The 24670-nt window shown below is 39.4% G+C and overlaps 1 long non-coding RNA gene across 1 annotated transcript in view; it reads left to right on the top strand.

Annotated features, from left to right (window-relative positions):
• Nucleotides 1-24670, top strand: part of LOC119231721 (uncharacterized) — a 200155-nt gene that overhangs the window by 83828 nt on the left and 91657 nt on the right. The window lies entirely within an intron of this gene.

The raw sequence follows: 24670 nt of genomic DNA, 5'->3' as shown, positions 1-24670 counted from the left end.
ATCAAAGAGAAGACATTACTTGTTGCTCAGGAGCTGAATGACGCTGATTTCTAGAATATACTTGCTCTAGAATTTGTCCAGAGAAAACAGAAATGTATGGATCGAAGTTCAATTAAACAGGACTTTTTTTTTTTTGAACTCCAAACTTTCAATAATTTCAGAGATTACAATTAATATTAACCTTGAGGTAAGGGTATGACTAATTTGATAGGAAACATAAGTGGACTTGTAGATAATATGAAATTGGCAATGAAAGGACAGGCTCCATCCATCCATCCATCTGCCCACCCACCCGTCCATCCATCTAACCATCCACCTATCCACCCATTTGTTTATCTACTTAGAACTCACTGGAATGTGCTAGTTGTGGTATCAGGTGATAAATAAGTGAAAAGTCAACCTGACCTCAGAAAATTTATGGACAAAGTAGAGGGAAAAGTGTGCAAACAATTACAGCACAATATGGTAAAATACAGTGGAGGCTGAGTAACTGGGCAAAGAAAGCCTAATCTACTCAGAGGAGGCAGAAAGTCTTACAGAAAAGACTGATTCTGTGCTGGAATATTAAGGCTAAGCAGGAGTCTAGCAGGCAGAAAAGTGGCTCTCTGTTTCCTCTCCTTGTCACCTGCAGATGTGGAGGCACAAGACAATCTTGGAGGAAGAGGAGCCTGCATTGCTGAAGTAGAAAAATGTCAGGACAGCAGTTTGAGGGATCATAAACCTTTACGGGGATATGATGAGTACACTGTTTCCAATGCAAATAGACAAATACATACAACTTCATGACACACAATTTCAGGAGGATCATGAGCCTATGTCTGCACATCAGATGGTGAGTCTCTGGGCATCAGGGTGAGGAAGAGGCAGAAAAGAGCAAAAGGGAGGCACGTCCCTCTTAATTACAGTAATAACCTGCCTACTAAACAGAGTGTGACATGTGTGACATATGTAGAATCTAAAACCAAAAATCACCCATAATTTGAACTCAGATGCAGAGAATGGAAAGTGGCTGTCAGGGGCTAGGGAAGGGAGAGAAGGGGAAATAGAGAGAAGTTACTGAAAACATTCGATCTTTTGGTTGTAAGATAAATAAGGTCGAAGGGTCTAGTGTATAATGCAGCGACTGTTAGCTGATAACTACTGATGTATAACTGAAATTTACTAAAAGAGTAGGTCATAAATACTCTCACCAAAAAAATTAAAATAAAAAAGTAAGTATGTGAGGTGATGGATTTGGTAATTAATTCCACGGAAACTCTCTTCATAATGTATATGCATATCAAATCATCATGTATACTTTAAGCATCATATCATTTAGTCAACTATATGTCAACAGAACAGAAAAAAGAAAACATTAACCAGCCCACAAGTACCATGTCACTGCGGTTTGCTATAATAGTTGCAGTCAAGGGTTTTGTGATCAGCATGTATTTCTTTCCATTGTGTATAAATAACAGATATGGTTATTCTCAAGTATGCGCTTCATAGTCATCATTATATATTTTTGTGCAAAAGGGTTTTCCTTTAAGTATCCTGTATTAAAATGGAAAGAAATACTTAAAGCCCAAAGTATTTAACGATTTCATTTAACGATTTCAGTCAAGATCTCAGGCATCCAGGAGTGCAACTCCCCCTAAAGAACGGAGTTTGAGAACAGTTTCTGTGCTGGCACCTGCTCTGTAGACACTGATTGCACAAGCACGTTGAGAAGACTTCTAATGTAGACTGCCTGCCTGGCAGAGCTGCCTCATCCTGCAAGTGGGGATCTAAATTTGAAATTGTCAGATTTTGAACCTTTCATAGACATCATGTTTGCTATGCAAATGTGCCTTCAAGATGAGCTTTAGCACCTCCACTTGCCCCTTACCTCCACTCTTCCAACCAGACTAGTGCCCCATAAGCAACTATGAATAGAATTATGGCGATCTTGGCATCTCTGTGCATGAACACTGAAAGCATTAGAGGTAGATCCTCTAGAATTAGTTTCCTTAAAGAGTGGATTTAGAACACCATATCATCATTAAACTATTACATGAACTTTCTTATTCCTTTCTGGAGAAAGCACAGGAGATACTCTATCATTTGAAGGATTCAACACTTACCATTTATTATACTTCATGGAAAATGACATTCTTTTCAAACTTCAGCTTATTTTTTCACATCCAGTGGTGAGTCAACAGTTATCGACATTTGCAGTCTAAAATGCTGAGTTTGGGGAGATTGCTGCCTCTGGAAAATAAGAAAAGGCTCACTGCAGTCTCTATTTTCTACACTAGCAACTCTCGGTCTCCTTTGTGACGAAACCCTGGTCAATGAGATATAATGGAAATGTTGTGTGGGGCTCTTGGAAAATCTTGTAAAAGACAGGGTGCCACATTTCCCCCTTTCCTCTGTCCTCTTACTTGAAAAGCACTCACAAGGAACAGGAGCCCAGTAGGGATCTAGGACCATGGAGAATGGAAGCCAAATGTTCAAGAAAATGGATGAGTTCTGGGTCCTTGCTGACTTTGTGTTCCCACCATACCAGCCCCAACTAGGCCTCTACCAGGACACTTCATGATTAGGCTACTATACTATGGGTTTTTAAAGTTTTATCAGCAACTCAAGTTTTAACTAGTGCACCATTCAGCTTGTCCTTCCAGCAGCAGTTCATGCTTTGGGGCATATAATCACTTCAGCTCCAAGTTTTTGTTGAAGCGATCATCCATGGCTTATCTTTCTGACTGGCAGCTATCCAAGTATAGCAGGCATTTCATTAGGCTATGGCATCAGAGGACTGTGGGTCATCAGTCTGGTGGAAAGTTCTAGTTAGCATAGCTCAAGAATAGCTCTGATGCTGCTCCTGTAAGATCTAAGAGAATTTCCAAAGCTCTGCCTTTGATCCACCATTTGTCAAAATCTTCTGTTTCTACCTGACCTGTTGTATAATGGATTGAACAACTGGGCTCTACCCTCTGTCATAAGTATTCTAGATATGAGAAACACAACCCACTTTTTTTCTCATTTATTATTTGACTCTCAGGGCTATTTGATTTTTCTGTGTCAAAAAACAAACATAGAAACATCAGGATGAAGCCAGGTCTGCCACAAATGCAAAAAAAATTTCTTTTTTCTCTTACCCTGAATGTTTTTCTAGTGACTCCTTTTGGAATGTTATTTTGAACTTACAAAGGTTCTTTTTTAAAAAACTTTGTGTATTTCTCTTAAGCATCCCTTGAGAAAGTTGGGTTTAAACTTAGCCAATGCATTGACTTTTTAAAAGCACTTTCTTAAAATAGTGATGTAAATCTTGGTGGGAAATCTTTAGGTGCCCCAATGGACAGAAATAGAAATGTTAATGGAAATACCATTTGTGAAGACACTGGTGACGGCTCCATTCAAATAGGCCCAATCAGAAAAGACTGGAGTTTGAAAACTATTCCAGTGTAAGTCTGACTTTAGGAGCCTGGGGTGTGGGGGCCCAGGAAGGGTGGAGGAATAGGATGCCAGTGGAAGAAAGTAAGAGAGGAGGCGATTATAAAATTGTTTGGACAGCATAGACTCCTAGGTATGCAGGCTAGCACATTACTAAAGTCATGGTTATTTTCTAAGTCTTTTATGGGGCAACCTCATCTTTCAGGGATTACAAATATTATTAAATGAATCACTCTGGTAGGTCTGTGGGGTTTGCCATGACGTCAGCTCTTTTGCTGTAGGTCAATAGGAGACTGAAGACACAGAGGACTGAGCTAGATGGAAACCCAGCTTTCCAGATGAGCACCTGCAGGTTGGATGTTTGTAAATCCACGTAGTGCCGGCATGGAGCTGAGGCTTGATGACAGTGCTGTGGGGTAGTGGGACACAGTACCTCTATCCCAGGCACCCCCCAAACCTCTCCAAATAAAAGAAAATCATATCATTTGATATGGACAGTTAGTACTTTCTTAGTCTTATAGCAAGGGTATTTTTTTAAAGTATCTTCAGAAATGCAATTTGTAACATATCTCCTTGCCCTTCATTTATTCAGAACTTCAACTCAGCTCACCTCAGAGGTTTGGGGGCTATTTGGTGAACAGGCAGGTGCACTGTTGCCCTCTTGGGGCTGTATTTCAGGGCAGGGTGGAGTCGGGTCTGGGTACACCATTTCCGGATCTATCCTCATCTGGGCTGCCAGGGTTGAAAGACTGGACAGGATTCACCTTAAACAAAAAAATTGCAAGGTTTCTTATTTTCCAACTTTCCCCCAATATTATTGAGATATAATTGACATTTAGCATTACCTAAGTTTAAGTCAATTTGATATACTAATGTATACAAAATGATCACCTCTACAGCTAACACTTCCATCATGTCACATAATTACCATCTAATTTTTGTGGTGAGAACAGTTAAGACCTATTTTCAGCAACTGCCAAGTATATGATACAGGATTGCTAACTGTCATTAATACTCTGTACAATAGATGGCCTGAACTTATTCCTTCTTTAAAGATTTATTTATTTATTTATACAAGCACTGGGTACAGTCAGAAGCACGGGAGGGTGAGAGAATTCACCAGAGCCAGAGCGGGGAGCAGAGTAGGCAGAAGGAGACCGAAGTACACTGAGGGGAGCAGCGGGTGGCAGGAGAGGTCTGCGCACCATGTGGGACCTGCACCATGTGGGACCCCCGCCCAGCAGCCGGTGATTGAACCAGCGCTGCAGAGGCTGCGGGCAGCTTCGCAACCCAGCGCTCAACTGCTGCGCCACCGGGGAGGCCCTTACTCCTTCTTTAACTGGAAGTTTGTACTCTTTGTCCAGCATCACATTTCCCCCATCTCCCAATTCCTGGCAACTACCACTTTCCTCTCTGTTTCTATGAGTTCATTTTTATGAACCTACATAGAAGTGAGGTTATCTAATATTTGTCAATCTGACTCATTTGACTTAGAATAATGCCCTCAAGGTCTATTCATGCTGTCACAAATGGCAGAATTTTCTTTTTGTTTATGACTAAATAATATTTCATTGTTCACATATATCACATTTTCTTTGACTTTCCATCCACTGATGGGCACTCAGGTTGTTTCTTTGTTTTGGCTGTTCTAAATAATGCTGCAATGAACATGGCAGTGCAGAAATCTCTTTGAGATAGTGATTTCCTCTTCTCTGGGTAGACGCCCAGAAGTAGAATTGCTAGATCACACAGTAGTTCTACTTTTAAATTTTCCATACCATTTTCCATTGTGGCTGCACCAGTGGATACTCCCACCATCAGTGCACAGAATTCCCTTTTCTCCACATTCTTACCATTACTTGCTATTGTTTGCGTATTTGATCATAGTCATTCTAACAAGTATGAGAGCTCATTGTGGTTCTGAGTTGCATTTCTCTGATGATTAGTGATGTTGAATATCTTTTTGTGGTTTTATATTTTAATTATTACTATTTATTAAAGGTAATTTTGATAAAAGGGAAAAAACATTCAACCAATCACTCTAACAATATCTACTTTTGTTAAATCCTTTGATCTTTCATTCCCTCAGCAACACTGTGCATACATTAACTTAGGCATTTTGCTTTTTGCTCAGGGATATCGAAGCGGCAGTATTGAAAGAATTTGTTCCCTGATGTCTTGCCTACCCTCTTTGTGTTGCCTGCCCTGTAGCTCAGGGCCCCCTTAGCTCTTGGTCATTCAGTTTCTCTAGACTTTTTGTCCCTGGTTGAGATTATTCCACAGTTTGCACACCTCTGTTTAACTTGCCTAAGAAAACGTAAAGATAAGGAGTGCTTTCATCCATTTACTTGGATTCTCTGAGTGGATTCTGGTCAGTGCTGTTTGGGAACCTACTTCTGATATCGCTGTCAAAGGTGTCAGCTGTCCAGAAACCTGTGGAGAGAAAATAACACTGAGATTAACTAAATGCAGATGGGCCATGGGTGAACCCTTCTCAAGGGCAGCGGGTGGGGTGAGAGCAAGCAGTGCCTTACTGCGAGGCGTGATGCAGAAAATTTTCTTTTAGTTTCTTTTCAGAGGTGCACACCACAAGGCCTGAGGGAGAAAACTGGCTTAGTCCTGAGAGCAGACTCATAGCCTTGAACTTTTCTTTATCTCTTGGAATAGGGAGAAATCTCATTCTTTGTCCTTAATGAACAGAAAGGGGAAGCAATGCATACTTCAGGAACTTTGTGCCCTAGATACCAAAAAGAGACTGTGCTTTGGTGGCCTTCTTAGAACAAGTAGAGACTCCCAAGGTTATATATACATGTGTTTGGCTGTTTACAATCACATTTCCAGGACCTTTGCAGTTCTTTATTTCTCTTTCAGTGGGATTCTGTTCCCTCACATCTTGGCAGATTCCCTCTCTCATTCCAATCATGTCTCTGCTCAAGTGTCATCTTCACACACGATAAGATCTTCCTGACTTTTTTTTTTTTTTTTTAAATCTAAAACAACCTCCCCCAGCCCTGTAACTCCTGCTGGCCAGTATGTTAGCCACCAAGCATGTGTGCCTATTGAGCAATGCTATTTGTGGTACAAGTGACTTTTTCATTGCCTTTTACTCTAACTTTAAAAAACTTAAGGATTTGTACAAGATTTTTCCACTAAACAACTTTATTGTTTGGTGAGACTATGTTTTGTTTTACCACTGGAAATTTAGCAGTCAAACTTAAACATGCTTCAAGTGTAAAATACCCTTGAATTTTGAAGATTTTTATTTTTTTTTAAAGATTTATTTATTTATACAAACACTGGGGTACAGGCCAGAGGCAAGGGAGGGTGAGAGAATTCACCAGAGACAGAGCAGGGAGCAGAACAGGCAGAAGGAATGAATACACTACTGAGGGGAGCAGTGGGCGAGAACGGAGAGGTCTGCCGCATCATGTGGGATTCTCCTTGGCTGGCCAGGAATTGAACTAGTGCTGCAGAGGCTGCAGATAGCTTCACAGCACGGCGCTCAACCTGCTGTGCCACTGGGGAGGTCCTCGAAGATTTTTAAAATGGACTTTGAAGCTTTTGTATAAAATGATGTAATATACCCCAAGTAATGTTTATATTCATTACACATTCACTATCTTGGATACACTTAGATTTATAAAATGTATTATTTTAAAACTAATTTTACTATGTTCTTTTTACTTGACTGCTGGAAATTAAAAATTTATATTGAACATCACAGGTTTATACTTTTATACTTTTACTTTTTTACTATATGACATTACTTCTATATTGAACAATATAAATACCATGTATTATTTGTATACTGTCTGTTCCCTTTCCTAAAAGAAATGCTAGGATCTTATATTTTCTTAAGTACCTGAGACTGATGTAGATGAAATAGGGCATCTTTTCAGAATCCCCAATGGAGAGGGAAATACCCACATTTTTGGTATTTTGGTCCCAAGTAATAAACAGATACTAAGAATTGCTAGGCTTAAGAATGGGCAAGTGATGGGCAACAGGAAGTTTCGAATAAAACAGAGATTCCATGAAACTTTTGTCCAAATCTTTCATTTCATGTTGGAGATCTGAAGTTCAGAGTGTTTGACTTTCTTTGAGCTCCAACCCATGGGAAGTTCTAATTTAAAATTTAAAATTATAAAAGCACAGTGAAATTATTTGGTATATTGCCACTGAGAGGGATGACTCCTAAATAAATGGTAAAGGGCTACTGCAGTAGTGCAAAGTCAAGGGCACTTGTATGTGCACATCTGCCCATTTCTTATAAATAGAGCACTCCAGTTTTGTTTGACTTCTAGGTTCACACCTATCATATTATGAAACTTTTTCTAATGCTAGTTTAAAGTGAGAAAGATGATGTAATAACACATCAGTGGGGTCCTTTCTGAATGCTGGCTGGAGAGAGGTAAGGGAATGGAGAGCCATTTGTTCAGTGTTCCACTGGGTTGGGGTTCCCTACCTATATACCAGGAGATGTATACTGGTTCCCTGTATACTGGTTTTCTGTATACCAGGAGAGGCCGCAGTGCCTTGGACATAAATGGAGTTGTGGTATTTACAAAAATATGTACCGGGCTTTGGCCCACATCTCTTCACTCAACAGATATATATTTTCATTGCTTTCTTTGTGTAAGGCATTGTTCTATGTGCTGGGTAGGTTCCGATGAAAAAGCAAGGTCATTGCTTGTGTTGAAAGCATATAAAGTGATCATCTCTATGGTCAAGCCAAGGCGAAGACAGAAGCTGAGGGGAGAAGTTACCAAGCATCCTGTCCTATCTGCATGGAGCCCTGGATTTTGGTCCTTCTAGAGACAAACTCCATCCAGCATTTTATGTACGTGACTTCCTTGAGCTTCGATGGCTTAAGCTAATTAGATGTGGGTGCCTACCCCTTGTGTGCAACAGAGTTCTGACAAATGTGTGGGGTGCTATCACCTATTTTTCAAGTTTATATAGAAGATTAAATAAAATAATAAATGCAGAGTAACTAGGAACATTACTGGCATAGAACAGGGTCTCAGGAAATGGTAATGAGTATGATGGCTCAAAAAATCTCTCAGATCTCCCAAATCTTTCAAGCTAAAGACCTTAAAATGATAACTGCATTTTAAAAATCTGGCCAGTGTTAAACATTTCAGAGAAATGCTTCTGTTGATTTGGGCAGCAAAAGAAATTGATTTCTCTAAGAAATCAGATTGAAACATGCCAAGTGTGTCTCACCTGATTATAAATCAGGTTCATCAGAAGAGCTGTGATGTGTGTTCACTCGGCTCTCATATGTCATCATAAAATGTGTCTCTTCTCAGAAACTTGCCTTGTTAATTTTTTTCCCTAAGAAGCAGATTTTTTTCCCCCTCTGCAAAATCTTTTGCCCTTTGCAAAACCCCATTTGCCATCCTGGGGAATCTCTTTGGTGCTCTGGGATTCTTCAGCTAGCATTTGGAAAATACTGTTATAGAAGTGGAGGAAGAGGAGAATGATTCAGAGGTTTCCTTGGGAAAAAGCAATTTGAATTAGGGCCTCCCTGGTGGCGCAGGTGGTTGAGTGCAGCGCTGTGAAGCTTTCCACAGCCTCTGCAGTGCGGGTTCGATCCCAGCAGGCCGCAGAGATACCCACATGGAGCAGCGGACCTCTTCTATCTCGCCTGCTGCTCCCCTCAGCAGTGTATTTCAGTCAGCCTGCCTGTTCTGTTCCCTGCTCTGTCTCTGGTGAATCCTCTCACCCTCCCGCACATCTGGCCTGTACCCTGGTTCTTATGTGCATAGATAAATAAATCTTTTTTAAAAAAAGCAATTTGAATTATAGTAAGAGACTTGAGAGTAAGTTGAGGCATTGTGGTGGAAAGAGGTAGTGATAAAGTAGGGCATTAGCCCTTGCACTTGACCTGTTATGAATGCTCAGAGACTAAGCCGTGGGGAAGAAGGTAGCAGAGGGGGCAGAGCTGTCCCAGGGGCCTGAAGCAAGTTTATTAAGGGATAAACAAGAGGAAATGTTAGAAACTGAGCTTTATTATGTTAAATAGTGGAACATAGCCTTTTATTAAGATGTCTCTTGCCTTTCTCTTTTCACTTTCTAAAAACAACATGTAAGTTTCTATATTACCTTACAATTTATAAAGGCCACACTCGCTCACTGGCTTTTGCTTTTGTGGATTTGTATATACTGACTTTACATGGCACTGGATCATTTATACTGAACGTGAAATTGAATTCATTCTACTTCTAAATAATTATATTTCTTTAAATCATATACTCAATGATTTTTTTTTAATGCCTGGAGGAGAGCCAAACTTGAGTTTCTGGTATACAGAAACTCTCTCTTTCTCTCTTAAAAATATAACCTTTTTGTAATGGAAAATTTCTGATATATATACAAGTTGATAGAATAGTAAAGTGAACTCTCATGTACCAACTATTCTGAACAAAAATATCACCAGCAAAAGGCATAAAGTTCAACAATTTACACAGGGTAATGTATTTCATTTATATTCCGACTTCCAGTCCTCCACATTATTTTGAGGCAAATTTCAGACACATACCATTTTACCTGTGGTTTCAGCTGATGCTTGTTATTTGTGATAGTTAAATTCTTTAAAGCCTTGCAAACACTAAAATAGAGAGCACTGATGAATTCTCATGAATTCAGGGTTAGGTTCCTGCATCACAATATTTTGGTCACCTAATTAATAAATAAATATACTTGTTTTATGTGTGTTTCTGTTTAAAGACACGTTATTTAATATATATTGTTGATTCATTAGCATTGAACTCCTAGCATCAGGACTCATGACTGAATGAAGTTTAGTTAACACATTTTTTTCTGTAAGGCATACCACAGCCTTCTCTGCTTACGAACACCAGAAAGCACTTTAGCATGATGCCAGGGGGAGCATTCTGTACAAAAAAGTCACCAACAAAAGGGACAAAGTTCCAAAAACTGTGGCACTAAATAGAAAAGGGCACTTGTTTACAGTGTGAGAGATGAACTAAAAAGGCAGTGTTGTTTTATTAATCTCAGCTGGGAAGATGTGAGTTGGGTGACTCAAATTTTTTGCCATTCTGTTCTCATGTCACTGAATGACTGCAAAACCACCATGAGGATTGCTATGAGGATTACAAATAAATTTTAGTTAGGAGGCAAGTCCATAAAGATGGAATCTGTAAATAAGGAGTGATGGACACTAACAGAAGAGACATCACACAATTGGAGGTGGGGTTAGAAATGATTATTATAGTTGTTAAATCAGCTACAGAAATGAAAAATTCTTAGGACCAACTGTTACAGCAAGTATCAAACTGCTACAGAAAGTATTTGGAAGAGCAGAAAAGAGGTGGGGAAATGGAGATTGAGGGCCATTATAGATAATCACTGGTCCTTACAAATCAACCTAGTCATCCTAGAAGTAATTATCTAAGAACAGACAACAATTCCACAAAGGAATGAGCCCCTCACAAAAAGAAGAACCCTCTACAGTACAATTTCTGCACAGCTCTCCTGCCCACCTGTGCCTATGCAGGTGCCTCTCTTTTCTTTCCTTCTCCACGGATATTCTTAAAAATAGTATTGTGGGGGGCCTCCCTGGTGGTGGAGCGGGTTGAGCATAGCATTGTGAAGCTGTCTGCAGCCTCTGCAGCACGGGATCAATTCCCAGCCGGCCAGGGAGATTCCCACATGGTATGTGTAGGGTAAAGAAAATGTCAGGCTTTTCTGCCCTGCCACCATCAGGATAGATGATGGATCCTTGTCCTGAATGCATGCCTGATGGTGGGCACCTGGAGTGGGGTGTGGGCATAGGTAGATGGGATTCAGCTGACCTAGGACTGTGCTTTTAAGGGCAGCGTCACCGGGACGCCAGCAGAAGCTGAGAAAGAAGCCGAAGAGAAGGAAAGAAGAGAAGCCGAGATCACCAGAGAGCCCAGATAGAGTGAAGATTTGCTGGGGGCTGGGAGGCCTGACAGCCTCCCAGCCCTCCAGCATCCCTGCCTGCCATATGCCTGGTGAACCCCAATAAAAGACCTGCAAAAAACCACTGAGGACTCTGACTCCTCCTTTACCCAGTCTGCATGGGATCAGAAAACCTGCACTGTGTCCTGTCCTGCCTTTACAGTATGACAGACCTCTCCTGTCGCGCCTGCTGTTCCCCTCAGCAGTGCTTTCGGTCTGTCTGCCTGTTCTGCTCCCCACTGTCTCTGGTGAATCCTCTCACCCTCCCGTGCCTCTGGCCTGTACCCCAGCTATTGTATAAATAAATAAATAAATAAATCTTTTAAAAAAACAGTATTGTGGCTTGATTAGGAGGTCAATGAAATAAAAAACAACAACTTAGAGCATGAATCATTATTGACTGATCAAGAGAAGACTATAATAAAGACTAGGTGCAAGTGAACTCTAAATCTAACCAAAAATTAATAGTGTTTCACATGAGACTATGGTTTATAAAATGTAGGCATTCCCATTTTTTTTTGGTTAATATAAAAAAAAATTCATTCAAATTCAATCTTAGGACTAACTTCTTATCTGCTGCTTTTAAGGATAAAAGGAAACAAATCTCCCAAGTTCATCTTTTCATTCCCAAAGTCATGTCGCTGACTTCAAAAGTAGACAGGATACAAACCCCTTTATTGGTGCTAAACTTTCATTCCTAGAACTAAGGTTCTGACACATTATGTTTGCCCAAAGTCATACCATTAGAAATCAATATCCCAATTCTAGTCAATTTTATCCCAAGCCCCAGGTCCTTCCACAGGGCTATGCATGCTGCCTACTTTTTTACCCATTCTTGTCTACAATAGCTTCCATGAATGTAGAGTTGTGTGTGTTCATTTTGATGATTTATTTGCTTAGTGATAAGCCTCTTTATATTTCCCTTTTCTTAATAAGAAGAACAACTTACAGTTTAGCTCATAAAACACAAGTTTGCTTTTTGGCCATGTAGTACCTAAAGCCCAGGAGCACATATTTCTCAGTATATTAGTCTTGTACTTTGGTGAATTTCCTCCTAAAGTCATAGTTGGTATGGATGATTTTTATGAATATTTTACCCTCTCTGGCATAACTGACTTGTTCATCCTGTTGGAAACTGATGCAAGAATGATTATATAGATGATTATATAATTGATTATATAGTTGTAGCTTCCAAACATTTTTTTAAGATTTATTTTTTATTTACCTATGTATATAAGAACTGGGTTGTAGACCAGAGGAGCGGTGGATGAGCAGATTCATCAGAGACAGAGTGGGGAGCAAATCAGGCAGATCTACTGAAATACACTGCTGAAGGGAGCAGTGGGCAAGACAGGAGTGGTCTGCTGCACTATGTGGGTCAGCTCCCTAGCCAGAGATGGAACTCAAGCCACAGTGGCTGGTGAGAGCTTGATAGCGTTGAGACTTAACTTGTGCCACCAGAGAGGCCCCCAAACTAGGACATTTTTGAGACTGAAAAGTGGTTCAATTATTTATTCACCTAATTCAGGCGAGTCCTGGACAAACCAGGATGTGTAGGTCTGGGATCTGGGATGAAACTGAAGAAATTACAGTTGGGTAGAGTTTTCACTTGAACCCACAGGAGAAATGGTGAAAAAGTGGAAAACCAAGAGTAACTGAAGGTAGTATGAGGGTTGGGTATAAGCAAAATGATGAGCTTTGAGTCTGGCTGGCTAGAACCTGGAACCCATAAAAGTGGGGGGTAGGGCAGGTGGGCAGAGAGTAGAAAGAAAGTAGAAAGTAGAGAAGAAAAACTGCAAAAGCAAGACTAGTTAGAAATGACCATAAGATGGGAATTTTGGTTGCTGAGTTCTCTTCAGTTGTCTGTGCAGTATAGTACACAAGAGACCTCATAGTTGGATAATGTCCAATTTTCTAAGACAGCGGCAACAGACAGGCCTTCGTTTATCCTAGGAAAAATATCTGCATACATCCTAACAAGGAGGAGCTCTGGAGTGTTCTGATGGGATTGAATAGAGGACAATGGCATTGCCTCAGTGTATGACATCAGTGTTAGAAAGGGCAGCTGCTCCCATTCGTAGCTGCTACTGCAGCCAGAACATTGTTAGGTGGTGGCATAGCCACCTATGTTTTCTAGAATAAATCTCAACGTGTGGATTTTCCTGTCCCTCTAGACCAGATAGAATTTTGTTACAGTTCACATGTCTATTAACTAAAGACTTCCTAGCCTAAGCTGATATGGGGTGAAATTCTATTGAACAAAAAAGAAACAGTAGAAACCCTTGAAATGGTCCTTCGGAATGCTTCAGAATCACATTGGACCCAGGGCTGGGAGAAATCACATCAAACTTTTCCCCCATTAAAGTCAGGTTCCTCTTTTGGCATCATTGCCCCTTTACTAGGATATGGTTGGAGGACTAATTAAGGATTTCCCCCTCAAACTGGATTTTACAACTCACTTAAGGATTGTCAGTTTTTTGGTCATGGCTGACTCCTTTTCCTCTGCCAGAACACTAAATCCTCTGCTTTCCTATAATCTCCTGCATATGAATTTTTTTCGCTCTTGATAAAGTCACTAAATTGAACAAACTACCATCTTAAGTCTAACATCAACATTAATAGCTATTTCATGTTACAAATATTTTTTTTAAAAAAACAGAGCAGTCATATCCCAGGTTCCCAGGAGGATTTGAATATATGTTTAGTTATATCATGTTGTCCAAATATTTCTGGCACTCAGCAGTTTGGGTATGGTAATGGGATTACATTAAAGTCTGTGTTCAAATTATAATACTTTGTGCTTAAGTAAGAATATAGCCTCCTTTCCTGACCATAAGTTGCTCTCTGGTAGTCCCAAAGGGGTCCCTCCTAGGTTTGCACAAGCCAGGCTCTCAAATGTGGGTTTCATGACACTTCTTGTGTTGTACCTGTCCTGTTACAAAGCATAACTCCTAAATTCGACTTCCCCAATAATTAGACAAAAACACTCAGGCATATTAAGGATTAAAAAAAGATATTTGGGGAGTGGATGGTTATGGACATTATCTGAATTTCAGCTCAGAGAGTGGCAAATGCAAATTACCATCTTCGCTACACTATGGTCAACCTGCTTAAGATGACAATAAAGGGGGAGGGACAGTGGTTTTGTTTTCACCTTTTCCAAATCCACATGTATTCCTGAAGCAACCTCACCTATGCATTCTGTGAAGACTTAGTCTGCTCCCCCATGATGCCAGTAGACTCTGGAGCCCGTGTAGCAGACTGAACATCCACATTATTCTGAGAATGGCAGCAGCATTCTCAGATTTTTTTTTAAGATTTATTATTTATGCACACAAGAACTGGGGTACAGGCCAGAGATGCAGGGGTGTGAGGATTCACCAGAGACAGAGTGGGGATCAGGACAGGAAGACTGACTGAAATACACTGCTGAAGGGAGCAGCAGGCAAGACAGGAGAGGTCTGCTGTACCATGTGGGTTTCCTCCATGGCTGGGGATCGAACTCATGCTGCAGTAGCTGTGGATTGCTTCACAATGCTGTGCTTAACTCCTTGTGCCACCAAGGAGGCCCCCGCATTACACTTTTAATTGGCCAGCAGAAACTTAGCAAAGTATCTGACCTACTATAGGCACCCAGTATTTTGTAAGTGAGTGAGGAAATGGCTCCATGCATGCTCTACCTCCACATCCAGGGCACTGCTGATCCTCTGGTTCCATGCAGCACCAGTTAGGAATGGTTTGAGAAGCTGAGGGCCTGGAACCAATGGGTGGGCAGAAGAGGGCAAGAGAATGGCTACATTCCCATAACGAACCTTTGACTTAGAACTTTGGAGACCAGGAAGCCTTATTCTTATTTCTCTCATGCTGTTTTCTGATTTTACACACAACTCCTTCTGTTTTTACCAACTCTTATGGATGGTTCACAACAGTGGGTTTTAGATCATGATGCCCATAAAGTTCCTATCTTCTTATCTTCAATTCCTGATTGAAATCTCTACTTGGATACCTCCATATGGCTCCTCATACTTGAAGTTAAAATGGTCTCAATCATCCTCTCCAAGCCAGCTCTTCCTCCTTGGTTTCTTATGTCACTGGAAGGTGCCCCCACCCAATCAGTTTCCCAAGACAGAAGCAACTTCTTTCTTTTCTTTCTCACTAATGATATACAATCAGTTTTTAAACATCATTGAGTCTATTTTCTAATACCTCTCAAATCTATTCACTTCTTCCAGGTTCATGTACCAATCTGCTGTCATTGGGGCTACCTCATATCGGTGTGGAGTTATAAAGTGCATATATACAATCTGTGGGCATTACAATAATGATTTACATTATCATCTATTTAGAAGATAGATGGGTGTGCTGAGTATAGCCTGCACAGGTCTCCACAGCAACTACAACCACTATCTCTCCCTTCTGTCCATCAATCAAGGTGAAATATAACCATCCTCCTCTTGCCTCCTTAAAACACTTCATTGCCTGTAGAGTTTGCTCAGGTTGCTATGACAAAGTACCATAGACTGGGTGGCTTAAACAAGAGACATAGATTTTCTTACAGTCCTGGAGGCTGGAAGTCCAAGATCAAGGTATAGGCAGGTTCATGCTGAAGGCTCTATCCTTGGTTTGTAGATGATCAACTTCCCGTGTCTTCACATGTACTTCGTGCTCTGTGTGTGTCTGTATTCTAATCTCTTTTTATAAGGATTTCAGTCATGTTTGATTAGGGCTCATCCCGCTGAACTTATTTGAACTCAGTTAATTCTTTAAGTACCTTCTCACATAGACCTTGGCAAACCTTTTGTGTAACCAGGTATTTATGTTCCAAGGTATCTTTCTTTCAAGTCCCTGTGAAAGTTTACATTTTCACCAATTATAGCACTTTCTGCACTTTGTTGTAATTAGCAATTGGCTTGTTGGTAGCCCATAGCTGGCATAAGTCACTGTGTTTGTGGGAAAGGCCGTGGAACAACAGGAAGTCTCTGGGACTCACCAAAATGAATTTTTAACTATGACCCTTAAGACTAGAAGGCCCTGGGGGTAACAGGGTGGGTAGTTGTGCCTGCTGAGCTTCTGAAATTGCTTCTATTGTCACTGCCTAGTCTCAGTGGGTTTAAAAGTTACTGGGAATTCAATTATTATGTAGGATTTACACTCTTACAAATCTAAATTATATTTTGGAAATCATCCAACAAATTTATTTCTGCGTTAGACAAGCATGTGAAAATACTGTGTTCTGTGGACCCATGTCCAAAACATCACAGTAAATATCAGTCACATTTGTATTCAGATATTAGGCTATTTATTCCAAATACGGTTGTGCTGTGATTATGTGATAAACATGTAATAGGAAAAATGATTATTTATACTTTGTCTACAGTTTTCCAATAGCAGTGTTTAACTTTCGTAATTTTTTTCTTACTCAGCTGACTGTCATTTTCTCTGAAAAGTGTAGTATAAATAACCTACCCAGCAGGAAATGTTTCATGCTGTTAAATTATTCTTTCTTTTTCTGTTTCTTAAGACTCTCATCTTTACCCTTCTGTCTTGCATGAGCTGATCTAAGCAGAGACAAGATATGTTGGATCAGAAATAAAGGAATATTTTTAAAAATGTGTCATCAGAAGACAGTTTCTGTAGTCCCAACATATCAATGTATGTGACCAGGAAACCCTATTCATAAGACCAGGGATTCCTACTCATGAGACCAGAAATTTGGAAATTCTTCCTGCCCGCTTTTGGGTTGCTTTAAACTTTAATTATTTTTATTGTATAGGTAGTTCATATTTGTTTTTAAAATTGAAAATAAGAGTAAACAGGGCCTGCCCGGTTGGCGCAGCAGTTGAGCACTGGGTTGCGAAGCTGCCCGCAGCCTCTGCAGCGCCGGTTTGATCCTCGGCTGCTCCCCAGCCACTGGAGGAGGGTCCCACATGGCCTGCAGACCTCTCCTGCCGCCCGCTGCTCCCCTCAGCAGTGTACTTCGGTCCTTCTGCCTGCTCTGCTCCCCGCTCTGGCTCTGGTGAGTTCTCTCACCCTCCCGCGCTTCTGACTGTACCCAGTGCATGTATAAACAAAACAAACAAACAAACAAACAAACAAATAAATAAAACATGCCTCTATAAAAAAAAAAAGATTAAAAAAAGAAAATAAGAGTAAACAAAATCAAATTCCCAACCTAAACATATTTAAATATTTTTCATAATTAAATTTCAAATAAATTTCCATCATAATTTGGTTTTTCTTACTGTTCCATGTTTACAAATGTACTTCTGTCGTATCATTTTATTTTTAAATCAACATATCCTTTATTACAGAGGAAAGCATCATGAAAAATTATGTAACTGGCATCTTAAAGTTTTAGCCCTCTCATCCCAATCTGATTCCTCAAGTACAAACAATTTCAAAAATGTTTTGGTATTTTTAATAAACCTTTTGGAATATTTTTGATTTTCATAAAAGTTGCAAATATACTATAAAAAGTTCCCATATAAACTTCACCCAGATTTCCCCATTGTTCACACCTTATACTATTGTGGTGTATTTGTGAAAACCAAGAAACTGACATTGGTACATTATTGTTAACTAAACTTCAAGCTTTGGGCCTCCCTGGTGGCACAGGGGGTTGGGACTCAAACTATGAAGTTGTCCACAGCCACTGCAGCACCAGTTTGATCCCTGGCGGGGGGGATACCCACATGGCACAGCAGACCTCTCCTGATGCGCCCGCTGCTTCCCTCAGCAGTGTATTTCAGTCAGTCTGCTTGTTTTGTTCCCCAGTCTGTCCCTGTGAGTCCTCTTGCCCCCTACACCTCTGGCCTGTACCGCAGCTCTTATATGCATAAATAAATAAATCTTAAAAAAAAAAAACCTCCAAGCTTTATTTGGATTCTACTGGTTTTCCATTAATAATGTCCTATTTTGGGCCTCCCTGGTGGTGCAGCAATTGAGCGCTGGGTTGCGAAGCTGCCCGCAGCCTCTGCAGTGCCGGTTCGATCCCAGGCTGCTCCCTGGCCACCAGAGGAAGGTCCCGCATGGCGCGCAGACCTCTCCTGCCGCCCGCTGCTCCCCTCAGCAGTGTACTTCGGTCCTTCTGCCTGCTCTGCTCCCTGCTCTGGCTCTGGTGAATTCTCTCACCCTCCCGCGCTTCTGACTGTACCCAGTGCTTCTATAAATAAATAAATAAATAAATAAATAAATAAAAATCTTAAAAAAAAAATAATGTCCTATTTTTGTTTCAGGATGCAACCAGAATACTGCATTGTATTTAGTTGTGTGTCCCCAGGCTCTTTGGTCTATGACAACATTTCAGTCATTCTTTGTTTTTTAAGATCCTGACTGTGCTAAGGACTATGGCAAGGGGAATACTTATTTTTAACCATTTACTAGTGAGTGCTGTGAGTGTTAAAGTGTGTGAATGTTAAAAATACAAAACATGGCATGAAATTTGATATGACTTACACCAAACCCTATTTTAAAATCCTTTTTAAATTCTGATGTCATTCTGCATCAATACATTACTTAATAAAAACAGTTTCATAGTGTTTTATCCTGTGGACTAAATCTTAGCTTATTAACCAGCCTCAGGTGATAGATGTGCCCTTAACTTTTCATACTGAGATTCCCAACTATGCTACAATTAACATCCTTGATTTAAATGTTCAAGTATGTCATTGATAATTTGCTAGGGATAAATATTAGAATTTGTCAGAGATAAGAATTTGTATGAAAAGTAGGGATTTAAAGCCAAATAGCAGGATGAAAGTGAGTGGGAATCAATAGCCAGATGAAGAGCTGCAAAGGAGGATGGGAAAAGGCGGGGAGTTTCCATGTCCTCTCCAGGTGTGCCATTCTCCCTCAACTCTTCATGTGTTCACCAACATGGAAGATCTTTATAAAGGGACATTTAAAATCTTTTAATGGCATAAAAAATCATACTTTTCATTATAATTTCTGCTATAAATATTATGGTCATAAAGCCTTTTCCTGCAATTTGTTGCTATTCACCTGTATTTTCTTCTGATAGTTTCGTGTTTCCTCACTTCTTTCCAGATTTAACCCATTTGCAGTTTATTTGAGTTTGAGATAGGGCTGTAACTTTGTTTTTCCAAATGGTTAGCCAGCTGTATCCACACCATTTACTGAATTACTCAGTCTTTACACACTGATTTGAAAGTCAATTTAACAACCCATAAGGAAGTGAACCACGTCTTAGAGACGCAGGACAGCCTTTCAACAAGAGGAACAGAAATAAGCAATAGTGTTATTATACTTCCAATTCTGTTTGCATGACCATTTCCAATTAAATTGCCAGTGTCTGCTGAAAGTTATAGTCCAGGGTCAATCCAAAGATACATTTCTACTTAGGCTTTGTCCAGATCTTGTTCCTCTCTTGTTCTGTGCCTCCTCCCCAGGAGCAGAAGTAGCTCACCTGTGCTAGGAAACACCCTAGGACTTCAGGCAACAACTGTTTGCACACTGCATATATTCTCTATGGTAAGTTTTCTACTTTTGTGATTTCTGTATATTTCTGCATAGGGAAACCTGATTCCCAAATTAAATCCATTATAGGTTAGTAACTACATAACAGTTGATAAACTTAGTTGCAAATTCTTTGCTCTGCTTAAAGAATTTAAACTTCCCTCTCGGATAACTGCTATTTAGAGGTTAGGTATTGGGCTAAAATTTTCTTAATTTCACCCAGTTTCAATGTGTAGGTACAATTATTGTCCTCTGTTTTACAGATGAGAAATGAAAGTACACGGAGATTAAGCAGCAGGATGAACGTTACAGCTGTCAGAGGCGGTATAAGAATTCCAGCTCCATCAGAGCCTGTGCTGACAGCCATGGCTTTCATCGACACCTGAAGATTGAAATACTTTGGTGATACCAAGGTAGGGTTTCTTGTCTAGCCTTGATTCCTAGACTGAAAGATTTTAGCTAAGTATCAGTGACAGCTTCCTGACCATCATGATTCATTTCACTCGAGGAATATTCTCTCTAGCTGGTGAAGTGAGATGAAGAAGGACTTCAAATCTTGAGTTGGTGTGTAGAGTCAATCAACAGCATTGTGAAGCCATTCCTCCACTTGCACAAAAGTAATGTCAGTGGTGTTCTACTGAATTCTAGGAGTTTATTATATCTGCTTATGTTTCTCCCGTGGAGTATACCATTCATGTGACCGATGGTGGCTGACACAGAGCCAACGGCTCCTCATATCTCTGTTCTCCAGATCTCTTTGTGTTCCTTTCTTTCAGCTCACATCGAGAAATTTAGTGTGATTCATTACCTTTGCAGTTATTAATGTTCAGAAGACATCACTTATAATAGGATGCAGTCACTTCATGCTCAGAGTGCTTAAGCGATCCTGCCTGCACTCCCTGATCTTATGGATTAGGAAACTATGATGGTTAATGTTGATTATGTGTTCAAGGGCACACAGCTGTTTTGTAGTCTGACCGCCCACCCCACCCAGCTTTGCTCTTTGTCTGACAGCTTGCCGCCTTCAGTTGTACAGCTAATCCTGTTTTTTGATCATTTTTTTTTTTGCAGTCAGTGGATGGCTGACCTAGGATTCATGTAACCAAACACAGCTTGAAAGTTTTCTTCCCTGTCACATACAACAAAGTGCCTGTGAAGGAGTTTATGGTAGACACATATGTACTTGACATCAATCTTCTAATCTTTTTTCAGCAAAGAGACATATAATTTATAGTGTCACACCCCTGCAATGTAGGGATCAGAGCCTGAATAGTTTGTAAGTACATCTCCTAACTCCTTTTAATGGTCAAATGTCACAAATGCTTTTTACAGGGTTTGCAAAACATGGTTCTTGCATATTTTGGCTGTCACTACATTCTATTGATGCACTCTACAAAATATGCTTTCAATTTTCTACATAAAAATACTATGCAAAAACTGCAGTTGGCTCATCCGAGATTCATTCCTAACGCCCTCTTTTTCTTGCCATCATCTACTACAGAGCCTGGAAAATGGAATATTTATTCTTTGGCTCTCCTTATTGCGGATTTGTGGTCGGGCATGTGAAATGTAAGCAAGTCTGTTAAAGGGAGTTTCTGGGAACCAGTCCTGATAAGCGGGTATAGCCTAAAGGTGGGGTCTCCTCCTTCTTCTATCTATCCAGAGTGCTGGTATGGTACCAGGAGGTGCATCTAGTCAATATGCAATGATGAAATAACAAGCACAAAAATAAAAACCAAAATGCTACGACTGGCAGAAAAGAAAGTTAAAGAGACTGTGTATCAGATGACGTCATTAAGCAACTGAAGTCATCTCTAGGAGAAATCCCTAACATATTCATTGTTCTGTTTTATATATGAGTTTGCTTTTTAAAATACATTTTGAGGGCCTCCTTGGTGGTGCAGGTGGTTGAGCGCCGCACTGTGAAGCTGTGTGCAGCCTCTGCAATGCCAGTTCGATCCCCGCCGGCCTCCAAGCAACCCACATGGTGAGCAGACCTCTCCTGTCTCGCCTGCTGCTCCCCTCAGCAGTGTATTTCATCAGTCTGCCTGTTTTGTTCCCCGCTCTGTCTCTGGTGAATCCTTTCATCCTCCCGCACATCTGGCCTGTACCCTGGTTCTTGTATAAAAATAAATAAATCTTAAAAACATTTTTGAAAATAGGAAAGTAAAACTGAAAATTAAAGATGAAAAGTAAAAATTAACCATAGATCCAATACCTAATTATCAAGTGATATTTGCAAACTGATACCTTAATGTGTTAGCTTTATGGATTATTTCTCTAAATATTTTAACCTATTAAAATAGTAGTTAAAAACTACTTTGTAAATCTGTTTTTTGTTTTGTAGTTAATGATGAATTATGAGTATTTCCCAGGGAATTAAGTATTCCTTAACTGTAAGAGATTCTATCTTATGGGCACGCCAATATTTACTCAAGAAATTTTTCATTATTAGGATTGCTCTTATTTTGATTTCTTCAGTCACTTGAGCAAGGGGTTATTTTCCCCACATTTGTTAGTTATGTGCATTCTTCATGAAAATGATTTCTTGGGCCCTACCCCTAAGTATTTTTTCCTTATAGTATTCACGTTTCTCTTAAAGACTTTGTAAAAATTATTTTTATTTTTCTATTTTTTGGATAGATGCCTAGGAGTAAAAGTGCTGCATCATATGGTAGATATGTTTTTAATATTTTAAGAAACTTCCATACTGGTTCCCCTGGAATTCAAAGGGATAGATGCACCCCTATGCTCAATGCAGCACTATTTATAATAGCAAAGTTATGGAAACAACCTAAATGCCAAGCAGCAAAAGAGTGGTAAAAGGACCATGCAGCGCAAACACACAATGGAATACCATTAAGCTATAAAAAAGATAAAATATTGCCATTCATAAAAAAGACCAGAGATGGAAGGCATGGATGAAGAAATTGAAGGAATGTGATCAAAGGTACCAAATTCCATTTATAAGATTCCATTTATAAGCACTGTGGTTGGAATGTGGTTGAGATAACATGACAACTATAGCTAACATTTCTGTATGCTAGGGAAGAAAGTTAAGAGACTAATTCTAAAAGTTCACATTTCAAGGAAATTCCTTTTTTCTTTTCCTTTCCTCTCTATTGTATCTATATGAGAAGACTGATACTAGCTGAACCTATTGTGGTCATCATTTTGCAAAATATGTAAACCAAATCACTCTGCTGTACCCCTTAAACTTGTACAACAATATGTATGTCAATTATTTCTCAATGAAGCTGGAAAAAAGGAGTGATAATATAATTATCTGAAAGAAGAAAGAGATAACATTTTAAATCTTAATTTCACAAAGAAAGCTTCTTTTATTCTAAGGCCTATTATCTTTAAAACAGGTGGGTCCTATCTTAAAACTTATATTTTTTTTAATTGAATACCTAAAAAAGTCTTTAAGTGATTTTTATGCTGCCATTATCTTCTATGTGAGGTTAAGATGACTGCAGTATCAGGCTGAAGACCTGATAGTCTAGTCCTAAATGTCAGAAGTTGGCTGTATTTATTTCTATATGCTCCTTAACTTTTCCAGATGCTTAATATTCTCATCTAAAAAAAGAGTCTGCATAGATAATACTTATAATAAATAATTTGAATAGACAGAAAAATATGTGACATAGCTAAAGCAGTGTTGACAAACTTATAAGCACTAAGTACTACATACTTAGAAAAGATGAGAAGTCTCAAATCAGCAATTAAAGCTTGTACTTTAAGAACCTAGAAAAAGAACAAACCAAACCCAAAGCTAGTGGAAAGAATAAAATAATACAGAGCATAAATCAATTATATTGGAAACAGAAAACCAATGGAGGAAAAAAACACTTATTTGAAAAGAGCAATAAAATGGAGAAACCTCTAGCAAGGCTGAAAAAGAAATAGAGAAGACACAATTACGAACAACAGAAGTGAAACAGGGTATCACCCCTATAGATATGAAAAGGATAATGGTAAAAAACTCCAAACATCTCCATACACTCTCCATTTGACAACTTAGATGAAGCACATTAATTCCTTGAAAAATGCAAACTATCACAAGTCACCCAATCAATATGAAATTCAAATAACCCTATAACTATTAAGGAAATTGAATTTATATAAAAACTCCTTGGAAAATAAATCTCCAGACATAGATGTATCATTGGAAAATTCTATCAAAAATTTAAAGAACCAGCACCAATTCTACCCAATCTATTCCATAAAAATAGGATGGAACCCTTCTCAACACATTTAAAAGAACAAAAACAAAACAGATTGCCCTTACACCAAAACCAGCCAAAAACAATACAAAAAAAAGAAAATTAAAGACTTTCCTTTGCATATCACCTTCCTTGTTTTTCTTCTTTTGTCATGTGTACTTTGTTGTGTTTTTCACTTGATATACCTATTCATACAGTTCCTTGACCACACACATCTTTTTCTTTTAATCATCTTCAGACAGTAGATATTGTCTCTTGGAAATCAAAGAAATGACACCTCTGTCTAGTTATAGCCATGCCAATTGCTCAGGCTGCCTTTTTTTCTGATTATGACTTATCTTTAAATGGGGGTACTTTTTCTTTGCATTAAGCATTTGCTAAAAAATTGGATGAGGAATACAGGAGGACATTCCACAGGACCTGAGACAGTTTTCCTTTAACTATGGAGAGGGTCTCGGCTAAGAGCTCATTTACCCTCCCGCCACAAATGACTATGTATTTCATGTGTGAATACTTTGAGAGGCAATTTAGTGTGTATTTCATTTCAGTTAGTGGTGATTGGCATACAGACCACTGACTTTCAGTCAAGTAACACTATACTTTAT

The sequence above is a fragment of the Talpa occidentalis genome, unplaced genomic scaffold, assembly GCF_014898055.3.
Source record: "Talpa occidentalis isolate TD23 unplaced genomic scaffold, MPIMG_talOcc4v2.1 talOcc4.7, whole genome shotgun sequence".
In the NCBI taxonomy this organism is placed as follows: Eukaryota; Metazoa; Chordata; class Mammalia; order Eulipotyphla; family Talpidae; genus Talpa; species Talpa occidentalis.
This window is presented reverse-complemented; position numbering and strand designations above follow the sequence as displayed.